The following is a 23,398-nucleotide window of genomic DNA, read 5'->3' on the forward strand; positions in this document are numbered from 1 at the left end:
GACAGTATACCCAGCTGAGTGGGAGGTAGCTTTTCAACTAATGCTCTCATCTTTTGTGGGTTGGGATATTATAGATAGTAAAAGAAACCTGGGAGAGAACAGGCTAATAAAAGAGAGAAATAGTCATATTTTTGGGGGGTGCTGGGGTCAGGCTATGCCTTGTTCTAAGTTCCTAGTCGCAGGCTAACCTTGACTAGGGAAAGGACATTTTATTTATTTTATTTTATTTTGGTTTTTCGAGACAGGGTTTCTCTGTGGCTTTGGAGCCTGTCCTGGAACCAGCTCTGTAGACCAGGCTGGTCTCGAACTCACAGAGATCCACCTGCCTCTGCCTCCCGAGTGCTGGGATTAAAGGTGTGCGCCACCACCGCCCGGCGGAAAGGACATTTTATAAGCATCATTTGGCTTCAAGTTGGGTACAAATGCGGGAACAGGAAGACTCTGAACCTTTTGTGAGTGTCCAGCCCCACCCACAAGACACAGGCCAAGGAGTATTTCCCCAGACCTCCAAAGAGCACTTTCTATAAACATATCAGAGTCTACCAGGACCATATAGTTATGGGGGTGGCGGCGGCGGTGCGGGAGGAGTGGGGAGTTCAGTTTTCTCTGGCCTCGGACCCCAGCAGCAGTTTAGTTCTTGTAATCCTGAAAAAGAAGGTTTCAGATATACAATAAAAAGTACTAGTTGAGAGATTAATTAAGAGCAAGCAAGGAAGCAAGAGTGTGAAAGTCTTTAGAAAAAGGATCGGGGGCTGGAGAGCCCTTGCTCTTCCAGAGACCCCAAGTTCAGTTCCTAGTACCCACACTCTACCACTACTGTCCTTAGCTCCACTTCCAGAGGAGCCACTGCCCTCTTCTGGCCTCTGTGAGTGTTGCATGCCTGTGGTTCACAGACATACAGACACTCAGGCGAAAGCACATACACAACAACAACAACAACTAAATAAATTTTAATAAGGAAAAGAAAAACAGCTGGGCAAAGCCAAGTAAGAATGCGACTGGTAGGCCTGGGGCTTCTATTTCTTGTCACTACCTGTACAGCTTAGTGAGTGGCCTGACTGGGGCTGCAGCGGAATGCAGAAACAAGGAACACAGATACAGAAAAGCAGGGATGGGGTAATGTGCTCTGATGGAGACGCCCCAACAGCAGCCTGGAACTCAGTGCAAGGCGGTTAGCTAATCTCGGTAGGGCGTCTCCGTAGGGGAGCGGTCTCAGATTTCAGTCATAATGGAGGAGGAGACTACATCGACACTTTCGACACACTCTGGTTTTAGCCAAATGTCAACCGTTCTCAGCTTAGTACCGGGACTAAAGGGAAGTGTTGCCATTCCTCTGCCCTGCCCGGGGCACGGGGTTGGGGGCATCGCCATTCCCATGGGTTTGAAGCTTTGTGGTCCTTGACATAGTGTGGCTCACGTCAATACTACACGTTCACGCAGGACCTCATCAGCTCTTCACAATTTCTTCTCTGTTATCTCCTTCCTTGTGCTTGAGCAGAGAAAAGAAAAGTCCAGTTTTTTTGTCCTCCCTATGGTTGGGGTTGCCCTACAATTTAAAAAAAAAAAGTGACTCCACGGCCTGAAGAAATGTAGGTTTAGTTGAGACAATTTAGCCTTTCCTTTCACGTACTGTGTGTGTGTGTGTGTGTGTGTGTGTGTGTGTGCGTGACTTGTGACTTGACTCCAGGCTGCTTCCCTTGTTTCCTCTCTCTGTTACAGAGACAGTTTTTGTTGTTGTTTGTTTTTCTTAAGTCTACCCAAAACAAAATGGGATCATCATTCTGTTTTAAGATTCCCATTTTTTTTTCTTTTTTTTTTTCCGAGACAGGATTTCTCTGTGGCTTTGGAGCCTGTCCTGGAACTAGCTCTGTAGACCAGGCTGGTCTCGAACTCACAGAGATCCGCCTGCCTCTTCCCATTTTTTTTAATATTTATTTATTTATTCTGTCTGTGGTGCAGGCCAGAAGAGGGCACCAGACCTCATTACAGATGGTTGTGAGCCACCATGTGGTTGCTGGGAATTGAACTCAGGACCTTTGGAAGAGCAGGCAATGCTCTTAACCTCTGAGCCATCTCTCCAGCCCCCCCCTTTTTTTTTAAGAGACTAAAATTCACACATTCTGGTCCATATCCAGTTCCTCAGTCCCAGGTTCCTTCCTTTGTCAGTTGCATGGAGGAAGTTTATGTTTTTGTTGGAGGTCAGCCTCATGCTCCTACACACCTGTTAAACACTCCAACTTTGCACTTGGGCAAGCTCTTGGGAAATCTCTGCTGCAAGGCCTGTCTGCCTAGGATCAAGGTTACAGTGTGACCTTTATTGATTTCCTATTAGTTTCTCAGCATTCCTTCCTTATCTGTAAAAATGATAAACTCATTAACTACCTTGTAATCTCATATAAAAATAAGTATACCCATGTTTTTCTTAATCTTTTAAGCTTATATATAGATTAACATCCCTTGAACAATGTAGCTTTAAAACACACACACATAAACACACACACACACATACTGTTGAAAAAGTCTCTCTTGAGAAGGTTGCCTCAATCTCTTGGCTGTGTATTACTGAAAAGGGGGGGGGTTGTGGGTCCTTAGGTGTGTTGAGACTTTCTCATTCTAAGTGAACAGATCTCAGTAGGTTAGGGTGCTAGACCATCAACAGCCACCAAAGCCACCCCAGGTGCAGCAATTTGAATGAACGAGAATGGCCCGCATAGGCTCATATATTTGAACACTTAGTCCCCAGTTGGAGGAACACTTTCTCTAACACGGCTGCACCTCCTAATCCTTCCAAAGCAGTCCACCAACGGAGGGCCAGGACTTCAAATATCTGAGCCTATGGGACCTTTCTCATTCTAACCACCAGAGGAGCTATGTCAACGAACAAATACATATTTTTTTTTATATCCCAGTGTCACACACACGCCTGAAGGACAAACAGGGAGGATCTGTTCTTCGCTCTCTTTGCTGCATCTGGGCCTCGGAGGCTGACTTGAACTGTGACCCTGGCGACCTAGCCTGGCATTCTTTTGAGCTGGCTTCTCTTCTGGGTTGGATCAACAGTGAGAACCAGCAGGACACTCAGGGCTGAGACGAGACAACTGGGGGTACATCTGTGGGGAGATGTGCCCCGGACTGGGGCTGAGGGCTTCTGCCACATCAGCCCATAGGGGAGACTTTCTCCACATACTCGTCCTCCTGGCCTCGGAGGGTGGTGGCATGACTTCCCCATCTTGTCCATCCTTCCTCACAGGCGGTAGCAGTGTCCTGCTGTCTCTGTCTCTCGGTGACCCAGTCTTGCCCACAGCACTGTAAGTAATCTTCTCATGGCAGTTCTTTCTCGTGAACGATCCAGGGGTGAGTTCTCTTTCCTGTCGGGCTCCCAGCGGCTTGCAGATATGAGCTAGCATAACACACAAAAAGAAAAGAAAAGCTAGTCACCAACGAGGATACGGCAGAATCCCCAACACGCACACATTGGAGTTCGGCTGGAAATAGCAGGGAGGTGGACTCTTCCACCCGTTCGCCCGGGGCCAAGAATAAATAATTCCCGACATTATGAAGAAATGAGGACTCTTGTTTCTTGATGATGAATATTTAACTTGCTCCTCTAAAGAGGCTTTGGGAGGAGCAATTTGGCAATTTTGAGAAAAGTAAAAAATGTACACATCCTCCGAGTCATTTTAAAGTCAGCTTTTCCTACAAAAACAAAGATTCTAGGAAGCAAGACTCTACAAATAAGCTTGTTTGTCGAAGAAAGGCCGAAAGTGGACTTAACCTGCAGGTCAGCCAGAGAGCGATATTGTGTTAGTACTAGACAATAAAATATTAGACAGCTATTAAACCAAAGTAGCTCTGTGCCCATTGACCCAAAGGGACATTGTGCAATCAACAGATTGCGGAGCATTGTAGGCAGTCTGCATGGTCGGGGTGGCCCAAAGCCTCTCTCAAGAGCCAGTCTCTTTCTTTTCCTCTGTAATAGATCCTTAAAATAGAGCCAGGCACATGACTAACCTACTTGACTCTGTTTCCAAGATACTTGTGTATGGCTTTACAATTCTGATCAAAGGGAAATGTTTCGATGTATGACCCGTGCGCCTTTCAGATTCTGTTTGTAGAGAAAGGAATGCCTTCTCCACAACCAATTTCCCCATTACTTTTGATTGAGATCTAGACACTGTGTGAATCCTGCTGGGGGGGGGGCACCTGTGTGCCTGCTTGCATTTCGAGATGACACCTGAAAGTGGACCTAGCTTATCAGTATGGGGCCACCCACTTTGGAGCTGTTCTCTGGTATGTTGAAATAAGAGCGGCGGGGCTACGTCCCCAACACCCCGGCCGCTTGGCTAGCTCATGCCCGAAATAACAACACACAAACTGTATTCTGTTAAACACTGCTTGGCCAGGCTAGTTCCAGCTTCTTATTGGCTAGCTCTTACATATTGTTCTAACCCATTTCTAATAATGTGTGTAAGCACCCCCAGGTGCGCTTACCGGGACGATTCTAGCCTATGTCCATCTTGGGTTGGAGCTTCATCGCGTGTGCCTCAGAGAGCAGAGCTATCAGGAGAGCGGAGCATGGCGTCTCTGCTCTAGAGAGCAGAGCTGTCGGGTCTCCCCGGAAGCAGAGCAGAGTCTGACCTCACTTCCTCTTCCGCCCAGCATCCTATTCTGTTTATTCCACCCACCTATGTTCTAAGCTATGAGGCCAAGCAGTTGGTTTATTATAATTAACCAATTACCTTCCTCCATCACTGGTACAGAAGTAAATTTTCATCTTGTGTAGGCCATACATTGTTTGGTTTCAAGAGCAGAATCTGAATCCCTATGCAGAATGTTCTGTTGCTGTTTTTTTTATCAAAGAAATGGTAAAATGGCATGGGACTTAGCAACAGATGCTGGAAGGTCTTGTCCGACCTGTGCTCCTGGGTTCCACAAGTGGAAGAAAGTTGGAGATGTTAAGTTTCCATAGAGAGCCATAGAGATCTCCCTGCCCGTCTCCCAAGTGTTGGGACTGAAAGCTTGTGCCACCATGCCCAGCTATACTTTTTTGTTTTTCAAAAAAATAATTTTGCTCCTTAGAATTGTAGCCTGGTGTTTGTCGTGTAGCTCAGGCTGACCTCGAGCTTGTAACCCTGCCTGACTCAGCAGCATTGAGGCGACAGCACACACCACACCCAGCTACCTAAGATCCTTTCCCCTGTGCTCTAGGTAGGCTTTGTAGGTTGAAAAGAGAAACTAACTCAAGCCACACAGAGGGCAAACCATTCCCTAACATTCCCAGCAATGTGCAGGCGATGGCTCTCCAAAAATGCTCTTCTACTAAGATTAGCCTGAAAGTTTTGTGTAAGCTGAAAGTTCTTGGGCCCTGACCCACTGAGTCAGAAACCTGAAGTCAATGATCTGCCTCTAGCTAGTCTTTAAAATAAAGGGTGGGAAAGGGAGACACACAGAGAGAATAAGGATGTAACTATTTGAGTGTCATTTACACACACACACATACACACACACTTAAGCAATCATAACGAATGCACAATTTTATGAGCCTTGATAATTCTCCACTTCCATTAATGATGTAAAATTGCACATGTGCACTATTGTCAAATACTCTTAGTTTTTACTTTTAAATAATAATCCTAAAGCATCACATGATAAGACAAACAACTAATAGCTTTCTTTGTGAAGGGAGGCAGGAATGACAAGAGGCTTAAAGTGTCTTTAATATCAGGATCCAGGATGACAATGAAGGAAAGCTGTAGGGGTGTAGAGAGGAGGGAGCAGGGCTGTGGAGTGAGGTTGAGAAGGGGCGGGGCAAGTGCCGGGGACTGCTGACCAGCTGGCTCTCATTTCAATCATTTAGCAGGTTTGTTAAAAGGTGTTTCAGGGAATCACGAGCCATCTGTTAACTTACGGGTTAAAAAAAATCCATGCATACATGTTTGTGGAGAAGGTGTGGGTGAGAGGAAGAAGGGGAGGAGGGAGGATGTGGAATAGGAGGAGGGAGAATCAGAGGAAGTGTTTATTTTACACAGTTGATAACATTTTTTTTTTTTGCAGAGAGAGGGGCAGGATGAGTGACAGGTCATTTGAACTCGACATAGACCATGGGCTTGCTATGTTTGATCACTAATCCAGTTCTGGGAGAAGGAAAGAATTCAGATTGGTTTGCTGAAGCAAGTTCAAGACATAAGGCAAACCTGCAGGTCAACACAGGAGAGCCCCTGCAGGTCAGCACAGGAGAGCCCCTGCAGGTCAGCACAGGAGAGCCCCTGCAGGTCAGCACAGGAGAGCCCCTTGAGAACGCCACTGCTGTTTGACTTGCATTTCTTTGAATGCAGCAATTATGAGCCTTTGTATGTGTGTCTGCTTAGGATTGATTCTCCTGATGCAAAAATCTGCTCCTTTTCTCTGCTCATCACTCACTGAACTCTCTCCACCTTTAAAAAAATAGGCAAGTAGATGAATCTTTTCTGTTAATTATACATGTGATAAATACTAAGTCTACAGTCTTCTATCTTAAATTTTGTTTTTATGGTATAGAAATGAGATTTTCAAGTATAGGGCTGTCCGACTTTAGTAATACTTTTCAGTTGCTTTTAGAATTGAGAAAGTAGCATATCCTTCACGGATCTGATAAACATGCCGCTATTACTTCTTCTTGATTTTATTTAATGTGATTTGGATATTTAACACTTCAATCCATCTGGAGGTTCCTTTTGTGGTATGTTGTTAAGATACCGCTCTAATTTTGTTTCTGTCCCAAATTACTCATTATTTCAACACCATTCAACAAAAGCATACTCACTGCAGAACTGCAAAAAGCTTACAATGCCATACAATGAATTCTGGATTCTCCATTTTGTTCATTGATATGTGCTTTTATTTCCCCCTTTTTCTTTTTGCCAGAACCACATGTATTCCCTCCAACTTCTGATAGAGAATTTACCTATCAATAAGGGCAGCTGTCAGAGGACTGGCTAGGGGCCGAGTCTTAATCATAATAATTTGGCATTTGAGAGGCATCAGCATACTGAAAACCCATATCATGATATATTCATTAACATATAAAATCATTGATTTTATTAGTATAAAAGCAAAGTGTGCTTTGCAGAACTTTTAGCAATAAGATATGAATCAACCCAGTTAAAGTGTTACAGTTTGCTGACCTTTTTCTTGTTCACAGATCTGTGCAATCATTACCACAATTAGCTGGAGAACACTTCATTACCTGCCAGAGAAACGCCTTCCTCACCCACCACCTACCCCAGACTTCATTGCCCTCTCTCCCTCAGTCCCCATCTGACCTGCTTTGTCTCTCTTTTGATGGTCTCATACAAATGGAGTCAAACACTATGTGGTCCTTGTGGCCAGGTTCTTTCACTTAGCACGATGTTTGAAGGATCACGTATATTGTGATAGTACTACATAATTTTTTTCATGGTGCACTATATAGATGTATTATTCATGCATTCATCACTTAAATATTTAAGTTATTCCTGTTTTTTGCCTTATAAGTAAGGTAGGTATGAGCATTTGTGTGCAAGTTTTTGTTTGGATGTGGTTTTTCTTTGAGTGTATATCTAGAATTAGACTTACTGGATTGCATTTTGAAACAGGAAATTCTGTAAAGAATTTGTCTCCCAACATGCCTTGTAACCCAGTACTTTATACTTGGTGCATATTCTTCCTTTCTTTAAGCACACACATAGGTCCCCCTCTGTCTGTTTTACTAGTCTTTAATTTTCTTTTTTAAAAATATCTCCCTCTCCTCCTTTTCTCTTTCCTATCCTCCTTTTTCCTTCTTCATTCATCAATAAAACTGCAAAAGAAGGCTGAGCATGAGCCCCACAGAGGAAAGACCATAAGGAAGCAGTACAGCTCCTCTGGAGACTACCCAGTGCTGGGGTCTGGTCTCGATTTCACCAGATTTGTAACAAAATTACCTGACAACAATTTTATTTATTAGATTTATTTATTTTAATTTATGTGTATGAGTATTTTGTTTTGTATGTGTACCACTTGTGTGACTAGTGCCCATGGAGGCCAGAAGAAGGTGTCAGATTCCCTAGAACTGAAGGGGCAGGTGATCATTAGTTGCTGTAGAATAATCTTTCTGTAAATGTGTGTCACTCTGATTGGTTTAATTAAAAAGCTGATTTGGCCAATAGCTAGGCAGGATTTTCAGGGCAGAGCAGACACTGGGAAGAAGAAGGGCAGAGATGGGGGAAGAAGTCAGCCAGATGCAGAACAAGTTGGACACACAGAATGGGATAGAGGTAAAATCTATATGGTAGAATGTGGATTAATAAAAATATGGGTTAATATAAATTATAAGAGCTAGTTAGAAACAAGACTAAACTATTGGCTGAGGTTTCATAATTAACAATAAGTCCCCATGTCATTTTTTGGGAGCTGGCTGGTGGGACAGAGAAAGACTAGTTACAGTTAGTCACCATGTGGGCTCTAGGAATTGAACCCAGGTCTTCTGGAAGGACAGTTAGTGCCCTTAACCACTGAGTCATCTCTCTATTCCATGACTTCTTCTAGTCTGAAATGAATTTTTTCTTTTTAAACTTATTTTTAAACTTATTTTTATTTTTCTTCCTTCCTTCCTTCCTTCCTTCCTTCCTTCCTTCCTTCCTTCCTTCCTTCCTTCCTTCTTTTCTTTCTTTTCTTTGAGACAGGGTTTGTCTGTGTAGCCCTGGCTGCCTAGAACTAGCTCTGTAGACCAGGCTGGCCTTGACCTCACAGAGATCCACCTGACTCTGCTGAGATTAAAGGCGTGTATCACCATTGCCGGCTATTTTTATTTTATGTGTGTGGGTGTTTTGCTTTTATGTATGTCTGTGCACCACTTGCAAGCCTGGTACCCACAGAGGCCAGGAGAGGGCATTGGGTGTCCTGGTAATGGAGTTACAGACAGTTGTGTGCTGCCACGTGAATACTGGAGGGTGAACCTCTGTAATTAGCCTCTGGGAGAGTCAGTGCTCTAAACCACTGAGCCATCTCTCCAGAGCCAGTGCGGGCATTACAACCCTCACATAGTTTGAGATGTTTCCCTGAGAAAATGTGTTGTATCTATATACGAAGCAGAGTAAGACATTAGGGAGTCATATAGAATATGAATGATTCATTGGTTTCTAGAACTTTCTAGGTATCTAGCATTGTAGACTGCCATCAGTGAACGTCACAAACATACTCCCAAGCTTTATGGCTGATAAACATGCTTCTGCATTCTCCTAATACATTTATTTAAATACATGTGTCTTCTGGATGTATGTGCTTTGCTTATCAAGAGCCAATGGGGACTATAGGATAGTCCTCCAGTCTGAACGGCACCAAACTGTCTCAGTCACTTGGAATGGGAGTGCTTACTTTACCATCACACAAGACATTCAGTTTTATTCACTTTTTGGTTTCTAGGATGAATATCTTTATTCCATTAATCCCTTCATAACATCCATCGAAATAAGCTTGAAGTTCACTTCCTTATTAACGGAATGCTTTATTTATTTCTCTGTGGCTTTGGAGCCTGTCTGGAACTAGCTCTGTAGACCAGGCTGGTCTCGAACTCACAGAGATCCGCCTGCCTCTGCCTCCCAAGTGCTGGGATTAAAGGCGTGCGCCACCATCGCCCTGCCGGAATGCTTTATGATAATAGCCTTTCTAATCTTTATCACAGTTGCTTTTGTTTATTTATTGTATTTATTTTTATTTTTTAAAGATGGGGTCTCACTGTGTAGCTCTGACTGTCCTAGAATTCACTGTGCAGACCACACTGGCTTCAGACTCACAGAGATTCCTCTGCTTCTGTCTCCTGAGTGCTTGGGACTAAAGGAATGTGCCACCATGCCTGGTTTGTTTTGTTTTTTTGAGGCAAGATCTCACTGTGTAGCCCTGGCTGACCTGAAATTCCCTATGTAGACCAGGACGTTCTCCAACTCACAGAGATCTGCCTGCCTCTGTCTCCTGAGTGCTGGAATTAAAGGTGTGCAACACTACTCTAGGGCTTTAGCACACAGATTTTATTAAACTAATTAATTTACTTTATGTGTTTTGGGTATTTTATCTAAATGCATATCTATATCCCTCATTTGTACCTGGTATCCACAGGGGCCAGAATAGGGCGTCACATCCTCTAGGACTTGAGTTAGAGAGTGTTGTGAGCTGCCAGGTGGGTGCTAGGAATAAAATCCAGGTCTGGAGGAGCAGGCAGTGCCTTTAACCACTGAGCCGTTTCTCCAGCTTGTCGCATAGTGTTAATATAAATGGCAGTAAGTCAAGATAACTGGAAAATTTTAAAAAAATAGCAAAACAACAACCCTGACTTCAAGTATTTTTCACATTTTTATTTGATAGTCTGCTTTATTGTTTGTTTTTTAAAGCAAGCAATTCTATTTGAAATAAACTTTTAGGGAAAATTTACATACATGAAATTAATGTATTCAAAGTATACACATCATTTTTTTTTTAACAAAAGAGGAAAGGGTATCAATTAAGTCTTGTCACACATCCTTGTAAGGCAGGAACTGCTCTTCTTCTCACTGGATGGAGGACGCAGTTACACCCTCTGTTCGGTGGGCTGATTTCTGAATGCCGTTCAGTTGGATGAATGATTGTCTCTGGCACGGTCTCTCACGTCACCCGCTTCCTCCGACGGTGGATGTGCAGGTTAATCACACACCCTTTACTCTGACTGCCTTTCTCAATGCGACCCTTCAGTGAAGTCTTGCCCTTTGCTCCTTCTTTCCCATCCACTTCCTCTTTGATCTAACAAGACAGCACACTCAAGAGACGTGTTGCTCTTTGAACGGGAGTGGTGTCTTCCTAACCCACCGTGAGACGTTCATTCCTGTGTGTCCTGAGGGGTAAGAGCTGAAGGCTCTCTGGAGAGAGTCCTGTTGCTGGGACAAGTCATTCTGAAGGGGTCAGGCAGCACATGCTGGGTCCACCAGAGAATAGGTTGAGATGATAGCTCAACACAGACCGCTGCCGCTCTGGGCTGTGCCTGCAGTATGTGCCTACTGTGCAGAGTCGACCTGCTGGCTATGGCTACGCTGTCTGCTGTCTGGCGCTACTTCAAACCTGATTGCATGCGTGTTTTCACTGCCGCCGCTCCTTCCCCTTTTGACAGAACTTCCTCTTCAGCTGCAACTATGGTGAAGGGCTGAGGGAGGAGGGTTTAAGCCAAGATAACTCTTTCTGGCAAACACTGAAAACAGAAAGCAGCTGAGCATTCCCTAAGAGCATGCTCCTCATCCACATCCTCTCCCCAGGATCTCTGAGTGTTTTTCCTTACTCAGCACTAACTGGAGACAGGCCCAGTGCGAGGATCTGGAGATGTTGTTCTAAGGTCTAAGGAGAATGAAGTCACTGCCTACCCCGAGACACACCTTGGGGGCTGCTGGGTGACTCTGATATTAACTTCCTTGACCCTCCCTGCCTTCCTGCTTCTTTAACTTTAGGCATCCACTAGTCTCTAAAATTTAGGATCCAGGATGGGGAATGTCCCCTGGATATTAACCTCCTTGAAAATAGGAATTATACCTTATTCATCGTTTTGGAGAGGTATGTGGTACAACCATTTGGGAAAAAACAGTTTTAAAGTTCCTTATTTGCTAACTAAATACCACATAAGCCAACATCCCTCTCCTAGATAACTGAAAACTCACTTTTATGCAATAATTCATACATGAATGGTCATAATAACTTTATTCAAGTGCAAATGAACCAAATGTGGTATACTCTATTTTTTTTTTGAGGCAGTGTTTCTCTGTGTAACAGTTCTGGCTGTCCTGGAACTCACTTTGTAGACCAGGTTGACCTTGAACGCACAGAGATTTGCCTGCCTCTGCCTCCTGAGTGTTCAGAGTGTTCAGATTAAAGGTGTACACCACCACCATGCAAAAAATTGTAGTTTACTCTTAGAATTATAATGTACAATAAAAGGCACAAACTAATGATAAACACACACACCATGGAAGAACCTCACAAACATTTTGAGTAGAAAACAGATACATCAGTACATACTATGTGGTTCCCTTTAAATGAAACTAGAAAACCAATTGGGTTCCTACACTCACATGGCACATACTCATATGGATGTATATAAACAGATATAAATAAAAATTATAAAAATAAACCTTTAAGAAGGCACATGTGGATGAATGTATATATCCTGTGTCTTGAGGATGGTGAGAATTACACAACATACAAACTTGTGAAAAATATTGAGGCGTATACTTCGAGTGAATTTAAACTTCATGCTGGCATTGTAACTCACAGGTGTGCGTGCATGTGTGTGTTACACACACACACACACACACACACACACACTCAAGCATAATTTAAAGAAAAATATAAAGTTCTTAGTCATGTAACAGGATCTCAGACCTTAGTAGGTCCCAGGACTTATCACAACTGACTCCATGATGGAAGTACCATTCAGACTGTAAAACTCAACATGTAGACAGCACCATCCGCTGAAACGAAAACAAAGGCCTACTCCATCAAAGCCCATAGTTCTGGGAAAGTCTCTAAATGTACTAACCTTGGTTTTTTGCTTCTGTAGTTCCGTTTCTGGCTAACTGTTCTTGCTAACTAAAGTGTGTCCACATGGGTCATGTCTTTTGTACTTAAAAGCTCACCTGAGAAAGGTTTGGGGCTACCCTGGGATCCGAAACACCCAATGTGGTCACCAGGCAGCTAATAAGGACTTTTTTGTCGGTTTCCACCCATGTAGGAGCAGTCTTCTCTGGTGAAGGTCTTAGACAGTCACACAGACCATTAGATTTGGTGCAGTGCCTTTGTTACGGTCAACACCTTTGAACAAAGTCCCTCTATTTTTATTTCACGATTCCTTTTAAAGACATTCTTCATTATTGTTACATGCATGTGTGATGTGTGTGTGTATGTGTGTGTGTGTGTGTGTGTGTGTGGACATGCTCATGGAGATCAGAAGACAATGGTGTAGAGTTGGTTCTCTCCTTCCGCCTTTCCAGGGACAGAACTCGGGTCGTCAGGCTTCCAGGCAAGCGCTACTGACAGAGCACTCTCATCAGCCTGCCTCTCACAAGTCTATGTGTGCACACACATATGGAAGATGGTGTACTTGATCATATTCCCATCCCCGTTATCTTCTTTTCTCTTCATTTTATTTTGTTTTTTGAAACAGGATTCCTCTGTAGCTTTTTGGAGCCTGTTCTGAAGCTTACTCTGTAGACCAGGCTGGCCTTAAATTCACAGAAATCTGCCTGCCTCTGCCTACCGAGTGCTGGGATTAAAGGCGTGTGCCTTCACCGCCCCACCCCCATTATCCTCTTTTCTCCCTTTCTCCTCCCACCAAACCACCTTTTCTAAAAACCCATCCTCCTGCTTTTACATCTTTCTTGGTGGCCTATTGCCTTTAATAGGGGTTGCTTGCTTGTACTAGCATGTTGGGAGGAAGGTTATTTCCTTAAGAAAGGACAATTTACTAGTGTCTATCACCAAGGACTATGACTCCCCGCCCCTCAGCAACCATTGCCTGCTATAGTCCCTCAGCTATGGGTGGGGCCTCCTTTGTCCCCTCACCCCCACCAACAGGCTATCTTTTCTGGGTCTGGTGCAGGTAGTCACAGCTTCTGTGATCTCATAGGTGCAACTGCCACGTCTTGTACCAAAGACAGCGTTTCCCAGGGCTCCTCCCCACCCTCCAGTCCTTATGCCCTCTGGGCTCTTCAATCAGCATGTTCCCTGGGTCTTGGGGGAACAGGGGTTTGATAAAGATGCTTCTCTTCAGTGTTCATTTCACCATTCTGACTTCTGGGACTCATGCTATTTAAGATCATCTATACCTCCAGCTCCTGGGGGGGGGGGGATCCCTGGGCTCCTTGGGTACCTGCACTCACAGGTACATATCCACACACAGACACATCCATATGTAATTAGAAATAATAAAAATAAATCCTTTAAAAAAGAATTACATTCATGGGAACCTTAAAAACAAGACAAGTTTATATTTCCAGAGGTTTGTGTCTTCTGGACTTGAAGACAAGAGTGTGTGTCCCCACAAGGACCAGGTGCTCTATTGCTAGAGGGCTATTGCTGACTCGTCAGATTGCAGCTTTTTTATGTTGTTCTACTTCGCTATATTTTAATTTTCCTGAAACGAGTATTCATTCCCTTTTTTGACCCACATTTCTGACATTTTAATCTACTCAGACAGTCTAACATGAGTGGGAGATCGTATGGCTCCATGGCTCTCAGCAAGATCAGCGTCAGCATCGGCTTCAGGAGTTTCCTTTGTGCCTCTCAAGGAAGCACTTTTCTGGGGAACCGGGCACAAGAAAGGCCAAAGGTGAGGTTTCCAAGTCCTTTTCCTGAGTCTTGACCAGTCCCAGGCAACAGAGTCATCATCCAGTTCAACTCCCTAGATCCCTAATAGGCAAGGCTTGCCCTACGGACTCTCGTGATAAGGACATATCTATCTTATATTAAAAAGTCAAGCAAGAAGAATGACAGCAGACTGGGAAACAAGCAGCACACTGCAGGGAAAAGCCAACCGACTGAAAGGAAAAGGTGTGGAGAGAGGCAGAGAAGAAGGAGGTGAGAGAACAGGGACGGAGAAGCAGAGGAAGTGGTGCTGCAAGAGCCAGGAAGGAGACAGTGCTGGGCAAAGCTGAGGTTAGACACAGCTGTGGCTCAGGGGAGGCCAGAGGCCTAGAGGGGAGGGGACATGACAGCCCAGGCAGATGGGACACCCGAGGAGTTCTAGAAGCGGTGAAGCAAGGGCCTTTTCCTGCTCAGCTTCTTGCGCACTTAGAAGTTTGAGGAGGACTATTACAATGGCTGGTTGTTTGGGGAGTTCTAGGACAGACTTAGCAAGGTTTGGGCAGGAGGGAGTGGGAAGGACTGACAGACAACCTACACCAGGTAGGCTCTGTGTGTACTTAGTGGCCACTGAGAAGTGGAACACACAGGTGAAGAGAGCTTTGTGTACCATGAAATTTACTGTGGGGCCGAGGAGATAGCTTGGTCCATAACATCCTTACCTTACAGCTCCAGGGCCTGAGTTCAATCCCCAGAATCCACGTAAACCAACTGACTGGCCAACAAGACCCAGGCCTGGGGGCGGGGGGCCATACATTTGGAATACTGGAAGGATGAAAGCAAATACAGGTGGATCCCCACAACATCAACTTGTATTAGGACAGTCAGAAAGGAAGTAAACGCTACTGGGAAGGTTACATGAGGCTATAGCTCCCTCCCACTTCACAGATGGATCCCTGTGTGGCTGCCATGTCCACAACTATCCAGGAGAGATGCTCAGATTTCTTACACAGTTAACAAGCACAGGACCGCCCACGTGGGAACAGATCTGGGCCTACAAGTGACCAGCAGAATGAATAAAAGCCGGAGCAGCACCAATCAAAGGACTGTTTCCCTCCCGCACCGTGTGTGTGTGTGTGTGTGTGTGTGTGTGTGTGTGTGTGTGCATATGGGTGTGCTGTGTGTGTTTGTGAAAGCCCCCTTGTATCTGATGCAGTGTGAACCTTAATGGAAGCTATGGACTTCAGTTAATAGCAATTTATCAGTGTTGGTCTATTCACTGCAACACATGTGTACACGATGCAAGATGCTAACAGGGAGATGTGTGCAGAGTGTGCAGTAAAGAAGGGAGGAGGAGCAGGGAGTAGGTGGAATCTCTCCGGACTCTCTGCTCAAAATTTCCAGAAACCTAAAAGTGCTTTTAAAAACTGTATTTATTAAAAAAAAAAAAAAAAAGAGGAGGGGGGGTTGTTGGGGAGGAGGGGTGGCTGGAACATTAGCTCACTGGTAGAATGTTTTTAATGTGTAGAAAGCCTGAGTTTTTAATGAATCCATTTCTGAGACTAGCCAATCAACAACAACAAAAAGAACAGGGTAGAGGGCTTTCCAACTAGATATGGCGAGACTATCAATACTAATGTCAAATACTAAAGGGCTTCACTTGGTGCTACCCTGTCAGATAAGAGTATAACATTGTGTTAGGAGAAACTTTCAGAAAAGTTTTTTTTTTTTTTTTTTTAATTCAGCCAGCCAGCGTGTTCCCTCTGTACCACTGCGATTCCTTTGTGGGATAAGCGATGAATGACTGGAGCCTCCGCAGCCACCACAGAGCATGAGGAATGCTGTGGAGGAAAACCACAGATGAGGATGCTAAGCCCGGGTTCCTGAGGAGCATGGTGCCTCGATGCCAATCCTGGGATTATTACACCAGGCTCCTTTTAAGTGCAAGAAAGGAAGTTATTGTCCATTTAAATTTCTGCTGTTTGCATCCATGCTACTACTGGTTGAATGTAATGCTGACCACAGGCAACAAATTCACTACTAAGCTATTGTGATAAAATGTATGTGCAGCACATGAAGAAACAAGCCAAGTAGGGGTTAATAAAGAGTCCATGAAAAAATTCAAACGGGAACTTAATATAATTAAAAATGGTGTTTCATTTGGAGGGGAAGAGACGCTAGCTGCACCAGATCTCCATCTGGAAGAAAGCACAGTGACACTCTACCCTACTTCCCACGTAAAAATAAACTCCAGATGGATTAGAAGGCTAAACGTGAAAATAAAAGTACTAGATACAAATTGAGGAATTATTTATAAAGTTGCAAAGAAGCCCCTGAAGTAGAAGATGAAGCTCAGAGACCCCCGAGAGCCACCATTTGAAAACCATAACTACGTATTGCCACTGAAACTTGTAGACACCGGTTTCAGATACTGAGCGAAACTCTGAGCAAAGTCAAAAGGCAAATGAAAAAACACACAATGAGAGCAGCTAGTGGACGTCAACGCCGGCAAATCAATAATTTAAAAGACAGCCAATTCGGTGAAAATGTGGCTGAGAACATCAATAGAAACTTCCAGAAAGAAATGCGACTCGTGGGTAATATTCTCAACATCACGACATTCAAAGAAAAAAAAAACGCCAGAACAATAATGCATCTGGCATTTGTAATGAAATATTTTCATAGATTCTTTGAGGATGTTATACATGTAAATGATTTATCTTGATTATATCTATCCCTAACGCCCCCTTCTCAACCCTCCGGGCACCTCAAACATGCCCCCTTCTCCTGTTTATGTCCTCCCTCTCTCTTTTTGTAACTGATGAGTCCAGTTAATGCTGCCTTTTGGAGTGTTCGCTGAGCTTGTTGACTTGATCTGGTGTAGGTAACCATAGTTACAGTAAGTTCATGAGTACAATGTCCAGAAGCCAATGTGTCACAGCACCCCTCCCTGTCCTCCAGCTCCTCCATCCTCTCTGCCTCCTTATCTGCAGGGCTCATGAGTCTAGGTGGGAGGTGTTGACTGTTGAGCTGAGCACTCAATAGCCACTTGCTCTCAGCACTCGGACCATCTGTGGGTCTCATTATAACTGGTGACTACTGGAAAGACAAGCCTCTCTGACCAAGACTGAGAGCAGCCCTAATCTGGGCATAAGCACAGATATTTAGAAGGCAGCTGAACGGGATGGCCATTTAGCAAGACAACAAGAAAAGGTTCTCTCTTAGAACCTATGGCCTCCTGAGCCATGGACTTTTGACCAGGATTACAGAAGCACACATGAATTTCCTCCTGTGAAGAAGACCTCAAATCTAATCCAGAAGTGGTCAGTTAACTCCTTAACCTCTGTGCCACTTAGGCAACAGTGGGTGTATCTTCCCTGGTAGGTCAGTACCACAGCATTCATGGTTGACCACTAATAACGGCTTTTCTCCTCCAGGGGCCTGCATAACACCTTCCAGCACCTTGAAAGCTAGCCAGCAGGAGGGCGTTTTCTTGGTCAATTCCAGTTTGATTTCTTTATAGCCTACAAAATACGTGGTGTCTTCATCAGTAAGGTATTACCATGTAGTTATGATGGGGAACTGTCAGGACTGTTACACAGAGAAACCCTGTCTCGAAGCACCCCCCCCCCCAAAAAAAAGACAGAGAAAAGAAAAGAAAAGAAAAAAAACAATGATGGGTCTAAGCGGAAAGTTTTGCTGCTGCCTCCCATTGTGAAAAATGATTTGGGGTTGAGTCCAGGCAAAACAGTAGACTGTTTTTATGTTTTAAATAGATTTGGGTCTCTTCAAGCTCTGGCAATGTTCGGGGGGCTATCCAGTGTTACTGTGATTGTGAGTGACTGTCACTGTGTCTAACAAGCACAGTTGGTGCATTTTTTTCAAATGTTCATTCACAAATGAGATAATAAGCTTGGCCGTAGGTATTGCTACACTTGAAACAGTTGGAGGCAAGGGCTGCTTTCTGACCACGAAGGAATGAAGTCAGAAACTAGTAGCGATAATCCTTCTCTTAAAAATCTTGAGTATTAGGACATTAACTTCCTTTAAATAACCCCCGTGGCTCGAAGGGCATTAGAAAAATTAAGGCTAAGAAGGAAATGATAAAGAAGGGAGAAGTCAATGAGACAGAACAGAGAAGAAAAATTGACAAAACCTGAAGATGGTTTTGAAAGATAAATAAAGCAAATAAACAACTCTAGGGTGGGAGGGAGGGAGGGAGGGAGGGAGAGAGAGAATGAATTAGAGAATTACCAGTGTCTGAAATCTGAAATGAACCCTGTAGATACGAAGACAAGGGGTATTGTGAATCCCCCATGTCGGTAATCCTGAAAAGCCTTAGATGAAATGGACACACATATAGGAAAATCCAACAGTCAGTTCTGGCCAAGATGAAATGTAAACTCTGAACATGCTTATATCTATTGAGGAAGTGGAAACTGCTGGCAAAAGTCGATAGAGAAATGTCTGCTTTGATAGGTTCACAGTTTATTTTAGTCAGATGTTTTTGATTGTTTTTTGAGACAGGGTTTCTCTGTGTTGCATCGGCTGTCCTGGAACTCACTCTGTAGACCAGGCTCATTTAGAATTCACAGAGATCTTCCTGCCTCTGCTCCCCCCAGGAGCTAAAGGCGTGCGCCACCACCATGTGGCTCTATCAGAAATATGAGAAAGACATTTAAGATTTTTTTTTATCAGAAAATGGAGGGAAATGAATGCCTCCTGTCTTTTTTTTTAAATTTAGTTATTATTTATTATGTATACAATAGTCTATCTGTGTGTATGCCGAAGGCCAGAAGGGGGCACCAGACCTTACTACAGATGGTTGTGAGCCACCATGTGGTTGCTGGGAATTGAACTCAGGACCTTTGGAAGAGCAGGCAATGCTCTTAACCACTGAGTCATCTCTCCAGCCCCTTCCATCTTATTTTGTGAATCCAGATTATCAATGATATTAAAAACTGACAGAAGACTATCGGAAAAAAAATAGAATCTCCTTGTGATGATGACTGACCCTCAACTTGCTGGGATCTAGAATCCTGTCGGAGACAAGCCTCCAGGCATGCCTGAGATGGAGGTCCCAGGTTTATTGTGATGGGAAGACCTGCTATTGCGGGTGGTACCACTCCACAGTTGGAATCCTGTGGAGGAGAAAGTGAATTGAACATTCCCTTCTCTCTCTTCCTGACTGCAGACACACTGTGAGTAGCCGAGGCTCCTGTGGCCAAGACTTCCTGCCGCTATGGAGAATATTCTCAAACTGTGAGCAAAATAAACTCTTCCGTTCTTAAGTTTCTTCTATCAAGTACCTTATAACAACAAGACAGAACCCCAAAACATCTGGGCCCCCACAAGTCCAGATGAAAAATACTTAACAAAATAAAAGTCAGCTAGCTACCCATAAAGGACGATTTTTCATGGCCAAGTGAGACTTATGACAGATTTAGAGTAATATGTCCTCCGGCTGCTAGTGATGATGTACTCAGAGAGACAAAGTATAAAATAAGAATGTTCTAGCCAGGTGTGGTGGCACATGCTTTTAATCTCAGCTCTTGGGAGGCAGTTGTATCTTTGTGAATTCAAGACCAGCCTGGTCTACACAGCAAGTTCCAGGATAGTCAGGGCTACAAAGAGAAATCCCATATATAATCCCCCCAATAAAAAAAATAAACAAGAATGTTTAATGGAAAATAGGTGGTTGAATATAGCAAAAAAGCACCAGACAGGAATCAGGGGAGGGTGCTGGCCTCAGTTCTGTCTCCAGTGTGAAGTATGGTGTGATAACGGCTATTTGCCTGCGTTGGCCATGGGTTCCACACATGTCCAATAATGAATAGTCTGACGCGAATATTCTGAGACTGAGGCTTCCTTAGTTTTTGTCACATATGACTAGAGTTTCTGCTTCAGTGCCCCTAAAGGCAGAAGTAGAATGCGTGGAAGAAACGCTTCATACCCGAGTACAGTGACCATCTGCACATGACTGAAAGCACTGAGTCTCTGTCAGGCCCCATCTGAGAACAGCCTTATGGCTTCAGGAAGTGCTTTTCAATGAACTCTCTGGAGGGGGTCTAATATGTCACTGTCCCATGGCTCAGAATGATCTGAGGATGGATTTTCAGTTCTGCAGCCTGCCGCATGGTCTTGGGGAAGCCTCCCATCACCAGCTCACAGTGTCTTGCTCTGTGAAGATAAAGCTATGAGCATCAAGCAAGCCAGCATAAGAAGGGACATGTGTTATAGCTGGTGCTCACCGAGGGCTGACTTCCATTCACATGGCAGTCAACATGATGACCACATACAGCCCAGAGCTCAAGACCATCACAACTCAAAAAACAGAGATTCACTGACCTCTATGATGGAAAAAAGTCAGAGGTCAGAAGCCTGGATGTTGTTGGGAAGCTCCGTGGGTAGGTGTCCTGGCTTCATTTCTGTCACTGTGATAAAATACCCAGACCGTAAACACATTAAGGAAGAGAAGAGTTTACTTTAGTTTACAACTCTAGATTCCGGTCCATCATTGTGGGGAACCAAGAAGGCAGGAACTTGAATTAGCTAGATGCTCATCACATCCGTAGTGAAGAGCATAGATAAATGCATGCATGCATGCATGCTTGTGTTCAGCACTCTCTCTACACGGATGCAGTCTAGGATCCCTTACTTAGAGAAAGGTGCTGCCTAGAGTGGGCAGGACCTCCCTGCGTCACGTTAGGGAATCAAGACGATCCTCCACAAACATCCCATAGTCTATTTGATCTAGATGATCCATCATTGAGGCTTTGCTCTAAGGGTGATTCTAAATTTTAACAAGTTGACAATCAAAATGAAACAGCATGTAAGAAACCTTTGCCCATCTTTTAGTTGAATCATCCTAAGTGTATCCACATGGTCACCTCATAATTCAAGAAGGCTACTTGACTTTTAACTATCCCACGCAAGAGATAAAAGAATGGCAGAAAAGAAAAAAAAAAACAATCTAGCAAAGTTAAAGTTCTTATAGAGAACTTTCCTAGATCCCACTGAATGGTGTTTATTTATCTTTCTGGCTTCTGCTGGTTTGCAGGAGATGGCAGAGAACATAATCTTTTAATTGGGTACATTGCTACTCTCCACCGGAGCCAAGGAGCAGATTCAGTCACTAAGAACCAAAGCATGTTGGTTAGTTTTTACTGCCACAATTTGATACAACCGAGAATTACCTGTGAAGAGGGAACTTTAGCTGAAGAACTGTCTTGATCGGATTGGCCTGTGAGGATGGAGATGGGGGTTTCCTCGATTGTCAATTGATGTAGGGCGCCCAGTGCACAGTGGGCAGCACCATCTCCTGGCAGGTGGATCTGCAAAGTATAAGAAAGCAAGTTGAGCATCAGTCAGAGAATGAGACACTCAGCAGCTTTCCTCCTTGGTTCCGCCTTGAGTTTCTGCCCTGACTTCCCTTTGTGATTAATTGTGATCTGGTGGTGTAAAGTAAGTAAACCCTTTCCTCCCCAAGTTGCTTTTGGTCAGTGTTTTCTTTATCACAGCAACGGAACAGAATAAGAAGACAACGAAAGAATGGATACTGGGTGACGACCCGCAGTCTCTGTGACATTCCCTTTCCACATCCCTAATGCCAGTTTTGGTTGGAGATTGTGGCACTACCACAGGGCAGCTGGCGGGCTTCTGGATCACAACACGGGGCAAGGCAAACAGCTCTTGAGCAACGAATAGGATTCAAAACGGCAGTAGTTCAGAAAATTACCTCGCTGAAGCCAAAGAGCAGATGCCTAGAATTCTGTGTCTTTGAACGTGGGTCCCAGGCCTGTGATTAGCATTGCTGTGGTAGAGAACATTCAGGGAGAGGGGTCACAGTAGTGGATAGACAAGAAAGGCCACATTATTGTGAGAAGGTAAAGCTTTTGTCTTTTGTGAAGCTGTTTGTTCTTCAAGTGTCACAATAGTCCCCACTTGCCTGCTTCTCACAGGTTGCCCTGTTAGGTCATGTTGAAACTGATTCTAATGGTCTCTAACAATCCAGCAACTTTACTAGGTAAAACCAGGTACCTCCTCCGCAACCCCACCATCATGGTTCAAACTACCAGTCCCTTTAATCCTGTCTTCACACTCCCCACCCTGGTGGTATATATAGGCTCCAGTGTCCTGGGACTCTGGGACAAGGTGGAGACCAAGCTCCCCATATGAAGTGGTGCGACCCGAGGCAGATCACTTAGCCTGCACATTAGAAACTAAAACGAATGGCTTGCACTTGGTGATATAAAAACAGCTGTGTGCTGTGTCCCCTGGTAGGCATTGAAGGAGGGGATAAGGAACAAGAAGCTTGCCTCCAATGGGCTGCCAAGCTTAGAGCATGGATGGAGAGAAAGGATTATTAGGTGAGCACCCACCCCTAACTCCTTTCTTGGGAGAGTTGGCCAGTCTAGGTAGAGCAGAGGGAGCCCACATGAGACAGGACTTCTGCCATTCCCAGTTGTCATGGAAGTGATCAGCAGACGCTTCATCATCTTAAGGAGACCTTCAGGCCATAGCAGAATCTGCCATGCATTTTACCTGATCAGGCGCATTGGTTCTGGAGCCAGAGCTGGGTTCAAACAATTTTGCAATTGCTGGTGTGCGCCCTTGGGCAGCGCTGATTAACCTCTTGATCTGCAGAGGTATGCTACAAGTGCTACTCTTACGGGAAAGCTAGGAGAAGGAGGATGGATTAAGATTGCCCACAGAGCATGCTCCTTCACCTCTGCCGTATGTCCCAGAAAGCACCGGTCCTCAGGCCTGCACTTTCAAAATAATTTCTTGGAGTAAGAAATAGGACTTTCTTTCCCTCTCTGTTCTCTGTTCTACTTTTTGGCTCCTCCTGTTTGCCAGTATCAAACATGGCTGTAATACAGCAGTCAGATCTGAGTTCCCCTCCCCACTCCATCCACTTGTGGGCCTTCTAGATGGCAGAGACATCCCTCTCCCGATCATAATTCTGCAATATTGGAGATGCAAAGCTGGAGACGCTATTTCCCCTCACCTGGTCCTTTCCATTGAACTGAGAAACATATGGACTGCATTCAAAATTAGTGATGCCCTCACAGCCATGGAGTATCAGTCT

The 23,398-nt window shown here is 44.3% G+C and overlaps 2 long non-coding RNA genes across 2 annotated transcripts; one reads left to right on the forward strand and one right to left on the reverse strand.

The window, feature by feature from the left end:
• Positions 1-934: 934 nt before the first annotated feature.
• LOC126505814 (uncharacterized) lies at positions 935-4,695 on the reverse strand. Its single transcript, XR_007592983.1, has 3 exons — positions 4,492-4,695; positions 2,222-3,400; positions 935-1,546 (listed from the first exon to the last, which is right to left on the reverse strand). It is a non-coding gene; the product is annotated as an uncharacterized lncRNA (long non-coding RNA).
• LOC126505821 (uncharacterized) lies at positions 3,194-17,161 on the forward strand. The gene is made up of 3 exons (XR_007592984.1): positions 3,194-3,308; positions 14,200-14,335; positions 16,053-17,161. It is a non-coding gene; the product is annotated as an uncharacterized lncRNA (long non-coding RNA).
• Positions 17,162-23,398: the final 6,237 nt, after the last annotated feature.

This window comes from Alexandromys fortis, unplaced genomic scaffold, assembly GCF_014885135.2.
Source record: "Alexandromys fortis isolate MF-2015 unplaced genomic scaffold, M_Fortis_MF-2015_v1.1 scaffold_16, whole genome shotgun sequence".
In the NCBI taxonomy this organism is placed as follows: Eukaryota; Metazoa; Chordata; class Mammalia; order Rodentia; family Cricetidae; genus Alexandromys; species Alexandromys fortis.